The sequence below is a fragment of the Geotrypetes seraphini genome, chromosome 4, assembly GCF_902459505.1.
Source record: "Geotrypetes seraphini chromosome 4, aGeoSer1.1, whole genome shotgun sequence".
NCBI lineage: Eukaryota > Metazoa > Chordata > Amphibia > Gymnophiona > Dermophiidae > Geotrypetes > Geotrypetes seraphini.
Genome location: NC_047087.1, coordinates 90,005,383 through 90,022,187, shown reverse-complemented (window position 1 = coordinate 90,022,187; position 16,805 = coordinate 90,005,383). Strand labels below are relative to the sequence as shown.

The window sequence follows — 16,805 nt, the reverse complement described above, 5'->3', positions numbered from 1 at the left end:
CCCATCTGCTTGCCCAGATCGCTCTATAGCGATATAGTGGGTTAAAACCACGGGCTTGCACTGCGGGGAAGGGTGGGAGAGTCGGGGCAGGCAGGCGATCGGGGCAAGTAGGCATTCAGGGCCGCAACTTTTCTTTTTTAACTTTGCTTTTTTAAAAGCATCAAGGCAGAGCAGGCAGGAGAAGAGCATCGGGGTGGCAATGGAAGATCGGAGCAGAGTGCAGAACGGCAATGGAGCAGGAGAGTCGGCAGAGATGTATGCGACTGGTCCCCAGCAGTTGCTTCTATTCTTGATCAGCCAGAACAAACGGTGTCCCAAATTTGTTTGGTGAATTGCGTCCCTAAGAACATAAGAATTGCCGCTGCTGGGTCACATGGCGGCCCCCAGGTCAAAGACCAGTGCCCTAACTGAGACCAGCCCTACCTGCATTCGTTCTGGTTCAGCCGGAACTCGTCCAACCTTGTTTTGAATTCCTGGAGGGTGTTTTCCCTTATAATAGACTCCAGAAGAGCATTCCAGTTCTCTACCACTCACTGGGTGAAGAAGAACTTCCTTACATTTGTACGGAATCTATCCCCTTTTAACTTTAGAGAGTGCCTTCTCGTTCTCTCTACCTTGGAGAGGGTGAACAATCTATCTTTATCTACTAAGTTTATTCCCTTCATTATCTTGAATGTTTCGATCATGTCCCCTCTCAGTCTCCTCTTTTCAAGGGAGAATAGGCCCAGCTTTTCTAATCTCTGACTGTACGGCAACTTCTCCAACCCCTTAACCATTTTAGTCACTCTTCTCTGGACCCTTTCAAGTGATACCGTGTCCTTCTTCATGTACGGTGACCAGTGGTGGACGCAGTATTCAAGGTGAGGGCGTACCATGGCCATTACCATGTACCATGGTACAGCAGCATGATAATCTTCTCCATCTGTTTGTGATCCCCTTCGTAATCATTCCTAGCATTCTGTTCGTCCTTTTCACCACCACGCACTGCGCAGACGGCTTCATAGACTTGTCGACCAGTGCTCCCAAGTCTCTTTCCTGGGGGGTCTCTCCAAGTACCGCCCTGGGCATCTTGTATTCGTGTATGGGATTTTTGATACCAACATGCATTACCTTACACTTATCCACATTGAACCTCATTTGCCATGTCGCTGCCCATTTCTTGAGCGTGGTTATGTCGCGTTGCAGATCTTCACAATCCTCCTCACTCACTCATTGTACCCATTTCCAGATCATTTATGAATATGTTCAAGAGCACGGGTCCAAGCACTGAGCCCTGCGGCACCCCACTGGTGACGTTCTTCCAGTCCAATTATTGTCCATTTAACCCCACTCTCTGTTTCCTATCTGCTAGCCAGTTTTTAATCCACGTATTTCACCCTCTATTCCATGGCTCTCAATTTTCCGAAGTAGTCATTCATGTGGAACCTTGATGAATGCCTTCTGAAAATCCAGATATACAATGTTGACCGGGTCACCCTTGTCTATCTGCCTGTTTACTCCCTCCAAGAAGTGCAGCAAGTTCGTCAAGCAAGATCATCCTTTACTGAAGCTGTGCTGACTGGTCCTCATCAGATTGTGTCCGTCAAGCGCCTCTACCATCTTTCCCGGTACCAAGGTCAGACTCGCCGGTCTGTAGTTTCCTGGATCTCCCCTCAAACCTTTTTTGAAGATCGGCATAACATTCGCCACCTTCCAGTCTTCCGGAATCTTTCCCGATGTGATCGACAGATTGGCTATTAGTTGAAGCAGTTCAGCTATAGTCCCTTTCAGTTCCTTAATGACCCTCAGATGGATGCCATCCAGTCTCGGGGATTTGTCACTCTTAAGCCTATCAATCTGCCTGCATACTTCTTCTAGACTGACCGTCAACCTTGTCAGTTTCCCATCTTCGCCTCCAGCATATAGTCTGTCAGGTTCTGGTATGTTGTGTATATCCTCTTTGGTAAATACAGACGCAAAAAATGTGCTCAGTTTATCGGCAATAGCTTTGTCCTCCTTTAGACCTTCTTTTATTCCATGATCATCCAATGGTCCCACCGCTTCCTTCATGGGTCGTTTCCCCTTAATATATTGAAAGAACGGCTTGAAGTTTTTTGCTGCTTGGCTATTTTTTCCTCGTAGTCTCTTTTGGCCCCTTTTACAACTTTATGGCACCCACATTGATGCTGTTTGTGCTTTTTCCAGTTTTCATCCATTTTTGACCTTTTCCATTCCTTAAACAAAGTTTTCTTGTCTCTGATCGCTTCCTTCATTGCTACAGTGAGCCACACCGGTTCCTTACTCTTTTTTCTCTTGGATCCCATGTTGATACGCGGTATATATAGATTTTGTGCCTTGGTGACTGTGTCCTTAAAAAGGGACCAAGCTTGCTCTAGTATTTTTACAGTGCTTATCCTCTTCTTAATCTTTTTTCCCATCATGAGTCTCATCCCTTCGTAATTCCCTTTTCGGAAGTTCAGTGTTGTGGCCGTCTTTCTGGATCGGTGTTTCGCCCCTGCGTCCAGGTCGAAGCAGATCATGTTGTAATCACTGTTTCCCCAGCATCCCTTCTACTTCTACACCTTGTGCCAGTCCTCGCAGTCCATTTAGAATTAAGTCCAGAATTGCATTTCCTCTTGTATTTTCCTTGACAAGTTGTTCCAGGAAGAAATGGCCTACAGCATCCAGGAACTTGGTCTCCCTAGTGCAGCCGGAGGTGCCTAGGTTCCAGTCTATCCCCGGATTGTTGAAGTCACCTATGATAACTGCATTGCCTCCTTTGCAGTTGCATTCAATCTTGTCCATCATTTCTCCATCAATTTCTTCGGACTGCCCTGGGGGTCGGTAGTAGATGCTGATCTTCATTTCCATCCCATTTGTTCCCGGAATTTTGACCCATAGAGACTCTAACTTATCCGTCTGTTAAGGCAGTAGATTCAATTCCCTCTTTGTATATGGCAATGCCCCCACCTTTTTGAGCCACTCTGTCTCTGTGGTATAGTTTGTATCCTGGTAGCACAGTGTCCCAGACGTTTTCCTCAGTCCACCATGTTTCTGTGATGCCGATGATGTCCACATTATCTTTTTGTGCCATAGCTTCTAATTCACCCATCTTATTCCTTAGGCTCCTTGCGTTCGTGTACATACACTTAAGTTTGCGGCCTGTTCCTTTCTTGCATTTCCTTCCCTCTTGTGTCCCTTTCGATCTGTCTTGTCTGTGATCTGGTGAGTTTTCCCCTTTATCTTCCTGGGTATACCGGTTCTCGAACCATCGACTCTATCTCTCAGTCGACTGTCTTTCCCCTTCTTCCTAGTTTAAAAACTTCTCAACTTCTCTCTTGATGTTGCTTGTAAGTAGCCTCGTTCCATCTCTGCTGAGGTGGAGTCTGTCCTTTCTGAATAGCTTGTTCTTCTCCCAGAACGTCGTCCAGTTGCACACAAAGTGGAATCCTTATTCCTCATACCAGCGCCACATCTATGTGCTGACTGCTTGCAGCTCCGTCTGCCTCTTCTCGTCTGCCCTGGGTACTGGCAGGATCTCCGAGAATGCTATCCCCTGTGTTCTGGTCTTCAGCTTCCTTCCTAGCATCCGGAACTGGTCCTTCAGTACTTTTCTGTTGTAGTTCCTGTTGCCCACGTTGTTCGTCCCCTCATGGATCACTACCACCGTATTTTCTTCCACACTGTCGATGATCCTGTCGATGTGGCTCAATATGTCTTCTATCTTGGCTCCCGGTAGGCAGGTCACCAGCCGATCCAGTCTTCCTCCCGCTTTGTGGCTGTTGACTTGCCTGATGATGGAGTCCCCCATGACGATTGCTGATCTCTCTCTATCTTCTCTCGATTCTCCAGCTGCAGGTCCATGTCCCTGGTGTATGTCCATCTCTCCAGCCATAGGTCCATGTCCTTCATTCCCATCCATTTCCTCTCACCCTGGCATTCGTCTTCTTGTGGGTTCCCTCCACTGTTTCCAGATCTTGCTGCTCTGTCACCCATTTCCTCCTGGTGGCTGTCCATCTGGTGGTCCACGCTCTCTGTAGGTGTATCCCGGTAGTTCCACTGTTGCTGGTGTTTTTCTACGGCCTCCCTGTATGCCTCCTCTATGAAGTTCTCCAGCTCGAAGACTTCTTCCTCGATGGTGTCCTTCATCCTGATGTCTCTGCATCTCTGTCCTCCTCCTCCACTACCTACTTTGCATGCGTTTCCCCTCATTTGCATGCATGGATTTGAAGCGGATCGCAAGAGAGGCTTGTGAATTGGAGGGAAATCTGCTCACTAAGAGGTCGCAAACCGATCGGTACACGATCAGTTTGCTTAGTGAATCCAGGCCTTAGACATTGGTATTTAGGCCAAGAAAACCCTGGCATAAATAGGGGATGCTTAAGGTTTTAATGCCTACTGGTGCCTAAGTCCATTATGGGCTAGGTGTGATTCTATAAATGGCATCTAACTCAAGACAGACAGGCACTAAGGCTCTGATTCTGTGAGCGGCACCTACAAAACGGGTGCCTGCCTCGTGTCAATCACTTACAGGCGCCGCTTATAGAATCGCAGCTCCCAAGGATCCTAGGTGCCAGAAATTTAGGCCAGGGTTTTATAGGCCTACATTTCCAGCGCCCAGGGTCCTTCCTGAATCGTGGCCAGTGACGCATAGTGATGATGAAGCCCGGCACCACCACTAAACATGCCCAATTCTGGACTTCGCCATCACTATGGGCCGTTAGCCGCCAGGGAACGAGGCACTGGTCCCGGAGGCCGCATAGTGGCAGCTATTTATTTTTGTACTGAGAACTTAATTGGGTTTTAATGGCATGGCCAATTATTGCGCCACTGGAACACAATTAAATCAATTAAGTGAGGTGGCCACCGCCACTTAACTTTCAACGGCTTTTGTAGAATCTGGCCCTAAGTGCCTTGTTAACATAGTAGATGACAGCAGATAAAGACCCGAATGGTCCATCCAGTCTGCCCAACCTGATTCAATTTAAATTTTTAAATTTTTTTTCTTAGCTATTTCTGGGCAAGAATCCAAAGCTCTACCCGGTACTGTGCTTGGGTTCCAACTGCCGAAATCTCCGTTAAAACCTACTCCAGCCCATCTACACCCTCCCAGCCACTGAAACCCTCCCCAGCCATACACAGACACAGACCGTGCAAGTCTGCCCAGTACTGGCCTTAGTTTAATATTTAATATTATTTTCTGATTCTAGATCCTCTGTGTTCATCCCATGCTTCTTTGAACTCAGTCACAGTTTTACTCTCTACCACCTCTCTCAGGAGCGCATTCCAGGCATCCACCACCCTCTCCGTAAAGTAGAATTTCCTAACATTGCCTTTGAATCTACCACCCCTCAACCTCAAATTAGGCCCTCTGGTTTTACCATTTTCCTTTCTCTGGAAAAGATTTTGTTCTACGTTAATACCCTTCAAGTATTTGAACATCTGAATCATATCTCCCCTGTCCCTCCTTTCCTCTAGGGTATACATATTCAGGGCTTGCAGTCTCTCCTCATACGTCTTCTGGCGCAAGCCTCCTATCTTTTCGTCGGCCTCCTCTGGACCGCTTCAAGTCTTCTTACGTCCTTCGCCAGATACGGTCTCCAAAACTGAACACAATACTCCAAGTGGGGCCTTACCAATGACCTGTACAGGGGCATCAACACCTTCTTCCTTCTACTGGCTACGCCTCTCTTTATACAGCCCAGCATCCTTCTGGCAGCAGCCACTGCCTTGTCACACTGTTTTTTAGCCTTTAAATCTTCGGACACTATCACCCCAAGGTCCCTCACCCCGTCCGTGCATATCAGCTTCTCACCTCCCAGCATATACGGTTCCTTCCGATTATTAATCCCCAAATGCATTACTCTGCATTTCTTTGCACTGAATTTTAGTTGTCAGGCAATAGACCATTCCTCTAACTTTTGCAGATCCTTTTTCATATTTTCCACTCCCTCTTCGGTGTCTACTCTGTTACAAATCTTGGTATCATCTGCAAAAAGGCACACTTTTCCTTCTAACCCTTCAGCAAAGTAACTCACAAACATATTGAACAGGATCGGCCCCAGCACCGAACCCTGAGAGACTCCACTACTCACCTTTCCTTCCTCCGAGCGACTTCCATTAACCACCACTTTGTTCCTTGGCACCTATGTTTTAGGCGCATTTACAGAATCGTGACCCTTGTACACTCTATACTATGTACTGTATATTCCTATTAGATCCCTAGTATGTGTCGAATTAGGACAAAACTGTATTGAAAAACCTTGTTCTGTACTGTGGCAATCTGTAACCTGTAAACTCTATACTATGTATTGTATATTGATATTAGATCCCTAGTATGTGTCGAATTAAGGTAAAATGTGCATCAAGAAACTTTTACTGTACTATGGCATATTTTAACCTGTTAACTGTATATTATGCATGTTAACCTGTAACCCATACTGAGCTCTTTGGGGAGAATGGGATAGAAAAAAATAAATAAAGTGGGCATTATTCATATAATTACCATTATACTGAAGAATGCTAGAGTAAGTTCGCAGTTACATGCCTACTGTTAGGCACAAGCACTTACACTGGTTCAATAGCAGGTATAAATGCTCAGGCCTAACAATTGTCAGGTGTGTAACTGATGGTATTCTATAAGCTTACTCTCAGATTCTATATACTGTGAACAAAGTTACGTGTGCAAATCTGTGCACACATCTTAATTGATTAACAAACCAATCAGCATCGATAATAGCCAATTAACAATCAGTTATTGGCACTAATTAGAGTTTACGCACAGAACTTTCTAAGCATATTCTGGAAAGTGGTGCGCACAAATTCTACTGTCTGGATCTCAAAAGGGGCATGGCCAGGGGAAGAGCATAGGTGGGGTGGGGACATTTCTAAAAGTTAGGCACATCGTTATAGAACATGCCTGTTCTGTGCATAGTTTACATGCCAGCATTTATGTCTGGTTTTCACTGGCATAAATGGCCGCACCTAAAAAATAGTCACGTGGATGGGCACTACACATATTCTATAAACTGTGCCTAACTCTTGAGGTGGTTCGTAGAATAGCACCAAGTGCAGAAATTTTCAGTATCAGATTTTTGAGGCAACATATATAGAATTTGGTCCATAGCGTAAGTATTAGGCATGCCTCCGATTCACCCATGCCCAGTGGCATAGCTAGACAGTCAATTTTGGGTATGCCTGAGCCCAAAATGTGTGAGACTGAGTCCAAAGTGGGCGGGCATCTCTCCCCCAGCCTGTTCAGTAGCCTCTCTCTTTCCCTCCCTTCCCACCCTTACAGCCTGTGCAGCCTTTCTTTCCCTCCCTCCCTTCCCAACCAGTCCCAAGTCTGTGCAGCAGTCTTTCTCTTTCCCTTCCTTCCCATCCCCCTGCCATTCTTACATGCTGCCAGTGGCTGAGCCAGAAGCCTTCCCTCTGACACAAAATACAAACGTGTCAGAGGGAAGGCTTCCGGGTCAGCCACTAACAGTGTATAGGAACCGCTGCTGGGCCTACCGTGTGGCTATACCTCTGCCAATGTTTCTCCCACATCCATAGTTTTACACTAAAGAAATTACACGCTAAGGTTATAGAATACCAGTGGCATATAGTCGGGGGTTTCAGGGGATTCAGTGAAGGCCCTGACCACGGGTTGCTGGCTCCCAGCTCCTCCTTCTTACCACTGTGTGCTGTTCGATCCTGGCTCCTCCTTCAACCTTACTTTGTGCTGCTCATTCCCAGCTCTTCCTCAGGCCAGCATAGCATTCAGGATCCTCCTCCATACCGTCCTGTTGTACTGGAGTGCATTGTGCCATAGACTAGAGGATTCAGTGCCTTGAGTGAATCCTGTAGGCATTTTATTTTTACTTTGTTTAAATTTGATTGGTTGGGCTGGCAGAACTTCTGAGCCTATCTAACCAATCAAACTAAAACAAACCAAAAAGACCCCTTAGGAGATTCTCTCCAGATTCTGAATCCCCCAACATGAGTTTCCCCCTCCCCCTCAATCTCTGCACCTCTCCAAACCGCCCTGCTTGTCCTGATGCAGCACCTCCCAGCACCAAGTATAAACCCAGCCAGGAGTACCGTCGGGTCAGTGGAGTCTAGGTAGTTAGCGAATTTTAATGATACTAACTGGAAACTATTTTCAAAAAGTGCAGGAGAAGATGCTAATGTGCTCTGGAAGTGGCTGTAGCCCCCTCCCCCACCATCCTCAAGCTGTCGTGTATGGCGTTCTTTTTGCCATCCCTTCATATGCCTATTAAGTCAGAGAACTATATTTTGCACTTGCTCTTCTTTTATTAGGGAGGCATTGGGTCACTCATGGTCAGCAACTCTTCCCTTTTCATTTCCCATTTGCCACTGAAATGGCTGGAAACAGTTTCTTTGTAACTTTTTTATAGATTTTTGCTGTGCAACTGTACTTTCTTTCTCCTCGATCTTAGGGTGTCTAGGACGAAGATCTAAATATACATGTCCCTTTTTGATTTTTTGTTCTCTGCATTGTACAAGTCTTACTTAGAAGAAATCTAGTTCAGGAGGTTTTTTTTATGCCAGTGTGGTAACACTTACCCTGGTGAGATATTTCCACACTTGATAGATTTGGTTAGTGTGGGAAGGGTTCTGAGGCTTTTTCCTACCTCCTGGACTTTTTGTTTTTTAATCTAATGACTGTGCACTGACAGAGACCTGGGTCTAATATTTGTCACACATTAGTAATGCATTCTAGCTAATTTTGTCTTTCTAGAGTGTGCCATTAGTAGATTAGGAAGTTGTTTTTCTACATTAGGCTGGAAATGGCACCACTAGGAAGTGCAAGTGTTGTGGTTATTTGTGTCTCTTTAATGGTTCTTATTTTAAATGGTAGTTTTAGATTTTGTCCGGAAACTGCACTGGTAGAACTGGATTCTGCCAAGACAGGAACAGGGGCAGAAAATGTTAAAGGTATAAAAATAGAAATGTGTAGGTAGCGTGTGATAGACTGGTCATAGGTCATCTAGCATCTGAACTTCATTATCATAAGGCTTTTTTGTAAAGATTTTACATCCCTTTCAAAAGTAGCAGTAGATATTCAACACAGATCAAAGATGTATTGAAAAATAAGTCCTATAGGCAGTTTAGGTAACTAATGGTAGTTATTCTAATAAAATGTCTGGTACATCCCTGGTTTGTAGGATATTTAGGAATCTGAGGTTCCTAGAGCAGTGAACTGTAGGACTATAAATGAGTTTTTAGCTTTCCAGGAAAGCTGTCTGAAATGTTCTAGAAATTTCCAAAAAATTTCTAGAGATTGGGAAATTTTCCCTTCTGTGTGAGCTTTAATAAACTACTGCAAAAAATTGGTCTGGTCTTACAGAGTCTCTGCAAATTTCTAGTATCCCTGGATATAAGTTCTCCTCCTGTCAAATTACTGCAGTGTTAGATGCTATTCTGGTGATAATACAATGTCAGCATAATCCTTATCTCCCTCTTTTTCTAAGCTCGATAGCGCAGGCCGATGCATTAAATGCTTCGATGCCCATAGGGACAGAATGGGCACTGGAGTATTTCCTGCACGGCACTTACTCCTGCGGCATAGTACAAGGCGAGATATCTATTACCGTACTTGAATTTCAGTATACTTTTGAAACTGTTTCATGTCATGGTAGTCCTATTTTTAAGTTTCACTTTGCTGTTTGTGAGTTTACCTCACTCATATTTTATAATTGGTCTTTTCTTCTACTGTTATGCTGTTAACAAAACTGTAAAGTTTTATGTTGAATTGTACTTGCTGTACACCGCCTTGGGTGAATCTCTTCATAAAAGTGGTTAATAAATCAAAATAAGTTAAGCAATGTGGAAGGCACTCTGCTGTCGATCAGCCAGTTGCTAATTATAGCCATACTTCTTTGTGAGTTGTAATAGTTTTTATTATAACAGAGTTCTGTGTCCAGAGCACAATATGGTCTTTACAATTCGGTACAGTCCAAGAGAGAACGTTTCTGATCATTTCTTAATTCAGGGTTCTGGTTTATCAGCCTCTATTCCCCATACCAGAGTAAATGCATTCTTCTCAGTGCTTAGAAGCTGAGTTGAACCAAATCATTTACATTCAAGATTGTTGTACATTTACCTGAATGTTACTGTGCTTAGTCACAAAGATATGATCACTTTTCCAAGATCTTTCCCAGCTGCTTCCTGATGTCATCTCCCTTGCCCAAAGCCTATCAGAGAGCAGCTGCAGAAGGTGTGTTTCATTTCAAACCACTCTCTGTGCACTGGACTAGTGGGAAGGATACATTTCTCTTTCCATAATCTATGCAGTTGCTTTGGAGTATTACTCTGGTCTAGTTCGTTGCTTATAATAGTTGTAATTTTTATGATCTTTATATCTTCTAACATTTAATTTGTAATTGTATATTTTACTAATATGATTTTATCTTAAAACTTAATGTATAAATTGTTAAATTTTTAATATTTTATGTTATTTACTGTTTCAATATTGTGTTTACTTACAAACTGTAATTCGCTTAGAAATAATCTAATTAAGCGTTTAATCAAATATAAATAAAACTTGAAAACTTGAAACTTGAAACTTATAGTAGTGCTAGTATCTGGTTGTTTTGAAACTGAGACAATTCCCAGAGATTCTATTAATAAGAATTCGTATTTATCAGTAGGAACACCAGTATTCTAAGAGTACGTATTGCACTAATGTTTGGTACACGAATGTCCAACCTTGGTCCTCAAGAAGTGGCGGATAGACTAAACAGGTTCGTTTCGTCAGTGGTACCTCGGTTTACGAGTGCACTGGTTTGCAAGTGTTTTGCAAGACGAGCAAAACATTCGCAAAATCGGCGCCTCGGAAACCGAGCTTGCCTTGATTTGCGAGCGGCACCCCCCACGATCTGGCACTCACCCCCCCCCCGCAATCCGGCATCCCCCCGCTCGCATCACACACACACACCCCGCCGCGATCTGAAATCCCCCAGCACCCACCCGAACACGCTGCTTAACCCCATCTGGCCACCGGCACCGGCACCAATGCACAGGACATGCCGGTGCCCGAAGATCTGCGTCTTCTTCTTTGATGGGCCTTGAGCATCTGCGCTGTCTCCGAGATCCGCTTCGAATCCGTGCATGCAGGTTTAAAGCGGGTTAAAACCACAGGCTCGCAGGGCTCAAAACTACTAAAAAAAAAAAAGGTAAAAAAGATCACGGCTCCGATGGGCATGCGTAGACCATCTACAGATGGTCTGCACATGTGCAATCCATGCAGGCAGATGGGGGCATTCCTCTGATTGCCCCCATCTGCATATTTTACTTTCGTGAATTCGTCGGACCTGCCCTGGTCAGGCCCAGATCGGGCCCAATCGGGCAGGTTAGTGAATTTGGCCCTTGGTGAGGGCTGAGGTTGGTCACCCCTGGTTTAGTTCATCTACTGAATCCCCTGCTATGAATGTCACCGCATGCCACAACAAATTTGTCCCAATTAGCACCAACTAACTCCAATTTTAGCCAATTATTGATTGTTAACACTAATTAGCACCTAATTTAACAATTAAGTTACACATAAATCTAAATCTAAAGCTGGGAGACTATGCGGTAGTTGAGGCAAAACAGAGATCCTGACAGCCCCACTACCCCCAAGAATCAGAAGGGCATACTTGTATCAAAAGGAATGGTGAGCAATTTTCAGATAGCTTATCTACTCCAGTTACTGGCTTTTTGGAAATTTATCTTACTTTGTGTATTGGCCAGGACGGTAGGGGGCCAGTTTAATATTTAGGTATATCTGTACCGTGGTGTTGTTGTATAATGATGATGAGTTTATCAAAATTTCAAGGGTGAGAAATAGGGGTATATGTTAATTAGGGGTAGGGGTACAAGGTTGTAGGGCACCGGCATCCACTCAATACCCTTGTATTGGTTCAGTTTGCAACCACTTGAGAAGCTTTGAAGACTTTCAGGTGGATCCTGATATGGAATATCACAGGGAACTTTCAACCAGAATCTTCAAAATCAAAAGGAGAAGGAAAGTACACAGAGATTTTGAACTCAGAACACGACAGCGACTTCATAATTAATTATCTGTAATATGCAGTTTTTCAGCATATTGTCATGAATGTATAAAAAGTGACTTTGCAAAGAGCATGTGACTGAATCTATCCTTGTAATGTCATGTATAATATTAATTATATATGATTGAGTGAAAGATGAGCAGATCATGATAACAGCCAGCCATTCCCAACCTTGTCCTAGTCGGGTTTTCAGGATAGCCCGAATGAATATACATGAGAGACATTTTCATGCACTGCCTCAGTTGCATGCAAACCTAACTCACGAATATTCATTGTGGATATCCTGAAATCCAATGGAACTAGGTGTGCTCTGAGGACTGGGTTGAGAATGGCTGCTATGGGCTGTGATTTGCTCCTGAGTGCCTGTGTTTCTGCATTTGGGTATGTCTGTCATGTCAGATTCAGACCTTTTACTTTGAAACTAGGTACTCAGATATTCCACTGTGAACATATTGACATAAGTGTGGATTGCTGAGATTTTGATTTAATAAGATAAGGCAAGCTTTCATTTAATCTTAAGAAAGAACTCCAGTATGTGAAGGGGGAATATATAAGCCTTTTTTTCTTTGCACATAAAATAGCATTTAATGCGCAGAGTTTTCCTGGAGCTTTTGTGCATCAAAGAATGCACTGCCAATACATAGAAACTTTTACACAGTATGAGGGTAATCTTATAACAGGATGACTAGTTTAAGGGGTCAAGTAGATGCTTGTTCATGGAGTGGATGGAATCAACCCAAATTCCCATAAGTATATTCCTTCACAGGACCATATTAAAGGGTCTCTGTTCATCAAACTAGCATGTGTTTATGTGGGTCATTCCTGCAAATGAACACCATTTTTCTTGCATGGGTAAAATGGTGGAATTTTTTATTTTTTTCTATGAATGGCCATGTCTAATTTTCCCACTATTATGTGGCCATTAGCACATGAGCCCCTACCACACCTATTTTGTTGTCAGTAAGGGCTCACGAGCTAACCACATGCTAATCAGTGCCGACCTTCAAGGGGGGGACAGGCCTTCAAAGGGGGGACAGGCCTTCAAGGGGGGGACAGGCCTTCAGGGGAGTGCAGGCTTTCGGGGGGGTACAGACCTTCAAGGGGGGGGACAGGCCTTCAAGGGGGGGACAGGCAGGCAGGCTTTCAAGGGGGAGGGGGTGACAGGCAGGCAGGCAGGCCTTCAAGGGGGGACAGGCCTTCAAGGGGGGGACAGGCCTTCAGGGGGGGTGCAGGCCTTCCGAGGGGGGGTGCCGACCTTCAAGGGGGGGACAGGCCTTCGGGAGGGTGCAGGCCTTCGGGGGGGTGCAGGCCTTCAAGGGGGGGGACAGGCCTTCAAGGGGGGGACAGGCCTTCAGGGGGCGTGCAGGCCTTCAAGGGGGGGACAGGCCTTCAAGGGGGGACAGGCCTTCGGGGGGTGCAGACCTTCAAGGGGGTGCAGGCCTTCAAGGGGGGACAGGCCTTCAAGGGGGGTGCAGGCCTTCAAGGGGGGACAGGCAGACCTTTAAGGGGGGACAGGCCTTTGGGGGGGACCCTGGTTTAGAAGTACACAGAGGGAAGGGGGTGTTCAAAGAGAAGTGCATATGCCAAACTTTGGGGCGGGGAAGAAATAATGGGTCTGAAAATAGAGGAGAGGGAGAGAGATGATGGACCATGGGATTTAGGGAGGGAAGGAACAGAAAGGGAGAGAAATTGGACAGAAGGGATGGTATGGAAGAGGGATAGAGATACTGGATAGGAGGGTAATTGGGAAAAGAAAGGGAGAGATGGGGTGGTGGGGAAGGAGGGAGAGATGCCGAACGAAAGGGTAGTTAAGAAAAGGTGGATCTGTGGAGGGAGATGAAAAAAAGGAAAGATACCAGACTTCCTGGGGAGGGAAGGGAAATGGAAAGGGAGGACAGAGTTGGCAGATGGATGGTTAGCATGCAGAAAGAAGAAAGAAGGAGACCCTGGCAAGTAAGTTATCGGAAGAAAACCAGAGCCTTGGACCAACAAGATTTGAAATATAACCAGACAACAAAAGGTAAAAAAATTAATTTTATTTTCTGTTTTGTGATTATAATATGTCAGATTTGAAATGTTTATCCTGCCAGAGCTGGTGTTGGACTGCAAACGTAAGCTAGGATTTAACAGAGAGAGGAAAAGTCATTTTTGTTTCTTTATTTTATTTACACCACAGCGCCAGTGTGGTTAAGGGGTGAAAAAGCTATAAAACCCACCAGGAGTTTTGAAAAAAATCACCCAACTGGGCAGGAAAATCGAATTGAAAAACCAATTCAATAAGCTGAATCAAATCGAAATTTTTTTTCCTGAATCTGGCAGCATTAGTTTGCGCTAATGTCTTAGACTTTAGGACCTGGGATTGGGGAGAGATGGCATCTTCAGTACTTTATAATGCAAGTGAAACGAGGATTTGGTCAGACTTTTGAAGGGTCTGCAGAAAAAAAATATTGTATAGGCCGGGTACATGAGACAGCAGGAAATGGGAACTTTTCTTCCTTCTATTTTTGTGAATGGAAAGGCTGAGGATGTCAGAGAGTTCAGTTAAAATATGTGCTTTATAAGAAAATATAATAATGTGTTTTATAAAGTTTATAGCATAGCTGGCCTACCCAGTGAGGTGTTCCTAGTGGTGGTGGTGACAGCGTGTCAATGTATTGAGAGGAAGAGGTGGTCTGGGAAATTCTGCTGAGCAATCTCCGGGCCCATTTCCACCCCCCAGTTAGTCCACTCCACTCAACTGGTTCACACACTGAGTGGGTCTTTGGGTGTTGTTTTGGGATCTCTTCCAGTGGTTTATCAGTATCTCCTTCTGGTCCAAGGAAGGAAACTTTGTTATCCTTAGCATTGACCTACAGAATATGTTTGTAACAGCGCTGCTTGTGTGGCATTAGGCTATATAGTGATCGAAAGAAAAAAAAACAGACCTTTGCACATTTTTGCACTATATGGTGGGTGTATGAGGAGATTCACATTTCCTGCACAGCTAAGTCCATGTGAAGTTACCTTGTGCTGTATTTGACATCTAGCAAGGTCTATGTTTGAAAGGAAAGATCTAAACTTAAAAATGAAGTGGCCAGAAGTTATGGTAAAAGCAGATAGTGTAGCTGGTTTTAAGAAAGATTTGGACAAATTCCTGGAGGAAAAGTTCATAACCTGTTATTAAGACATGGGGGAAGTGTCTGCTTGCCCTGGATCGGTAGCATGGAATGTTGCTACTCTTTGGGTTTTGACCAGGTATTAGTGTCCTGGATTGGCTACCATGAGAATGGGCTACTGGGTATGATGGACCATTGGTCTGACCCAGTTAGGCTATTGTTATGTTATGTTCTCATCTGTAGGGGCCTTTGTTTTCACTTTTTATTTTAATGTATTTTTTTTCTGGGAACTTATCAATGTTTTTTTTATAATGGAAGAGAATTAATGTGTGTGGGATGAGTGGGTAACTAATTTCTTCAGCTAAATAATTCAATCCACCTCAAACAGACATAGGAGAACTCACGCACCATTCACACACCCTCCAACCAAAAACGTCAAAAGAAAAAAACTGTTCGACAACCTCCTAGCCATTCCAGCTGCAACACTCGACCCCCAACTCTACAACCTATTGACCTCGACCACAAACTACAAAACCTTCAAAAAAGAAATAAAAACCCTTCTATTCAAAAAACACATAAAACCGAACTAACACAATCAGAACTGTCCCAAGCATCACCTGCAACTACTCCATATATACTTCTGATGTCATGACAATTCAGACATAATTCATGTTATGTTATGTTTGGAATATAAGAAAATTTTCACTGCCTGTTTCTATTCTGACCATTTATTCCGTTTCATGGTCATTACAAAAAATATTTTTTTTACATGGGGGGGTGTCAAAAAATGATGGTCCCCGGGTGCCACATACCCTAAGTACACCACTGAATCTAAGAAAATACTTTTTTACAGAAAGGGTAGTAGATGCGTGGAATAGTCTCCCGATAGAGGTGATGGAGACAAAGACCGTGTCTGAATTCAAGAAAGCGTGGGGGATATGTTAGGGAGAGGAGGAGATAGTGGATGCTGCAGATGGGCAGACTGGATGGGCCTTTTGGCCTTTATCTGCCATCATGTTTCTATGTTAATGTACCTGAAAAGGTTTTTACTACAAGTTTTTGTCCCTATGGCAAGCTTCTTTAAAATTCTCTTTTAGCCTTCCTTATCAATGCTTTGCAATTAACTTGTTTACCTGGTATGAAAATCTATCTCATGTATATTCTGAAAACTCAACTGGCTGGTTGTGCCCTGAGGAATGCTTTGAGAATCCTTTCTCAACACAGACTTGAGAGGGAAAAGATATAACATAGAGAAAGAGATAGTCATAAGGAAATAGGATTAGTGAAGGGCTACGCTTCAATAGCAATAAGGAACTGCACCTGACAAAATCCAGAGATAGGAATAAGCTCCGCTCTCCTACTAGACACATGACTGCAAGATCAAATAGGTAAACACATTGGTATTGATGTTTGAGTCGTTTTTGTGTTTCAGGCAGCAGGAAATGGCTATCAGTGTGGTTACTCAGTTCAGAGTAATTATCTTTCAAATCATGTATACTTGTTTTTCCATCTGCAGTCATCATCATCACATGTTCAAAGTGAATGGAACTGAACTTTATTTTAATATGAAGCAGCACTACCAGTTGATTTGGTCCAAAGAAAAATGGGATTCTTTTGTACATTGAGATACAATGTTGTTGAGCTGTCATGCAAAATTATACAATTTGAAGATGTT

General features: G+C 44.0%; 1 protein-coding gene across 1 annotated transcript in view; it reads right to left on the bottom strand.

Annotated features, from left to right (window-relative positions):
* SH2D1B (SH2 domain containing 1B) overlaps positions 1 to 16,805 on the bottom strand; it is a 61,050-nt gene that overhangs the window by 25,921 nt on the left and 18,324 nt on the right. The window lies entirely within an intron of this gene.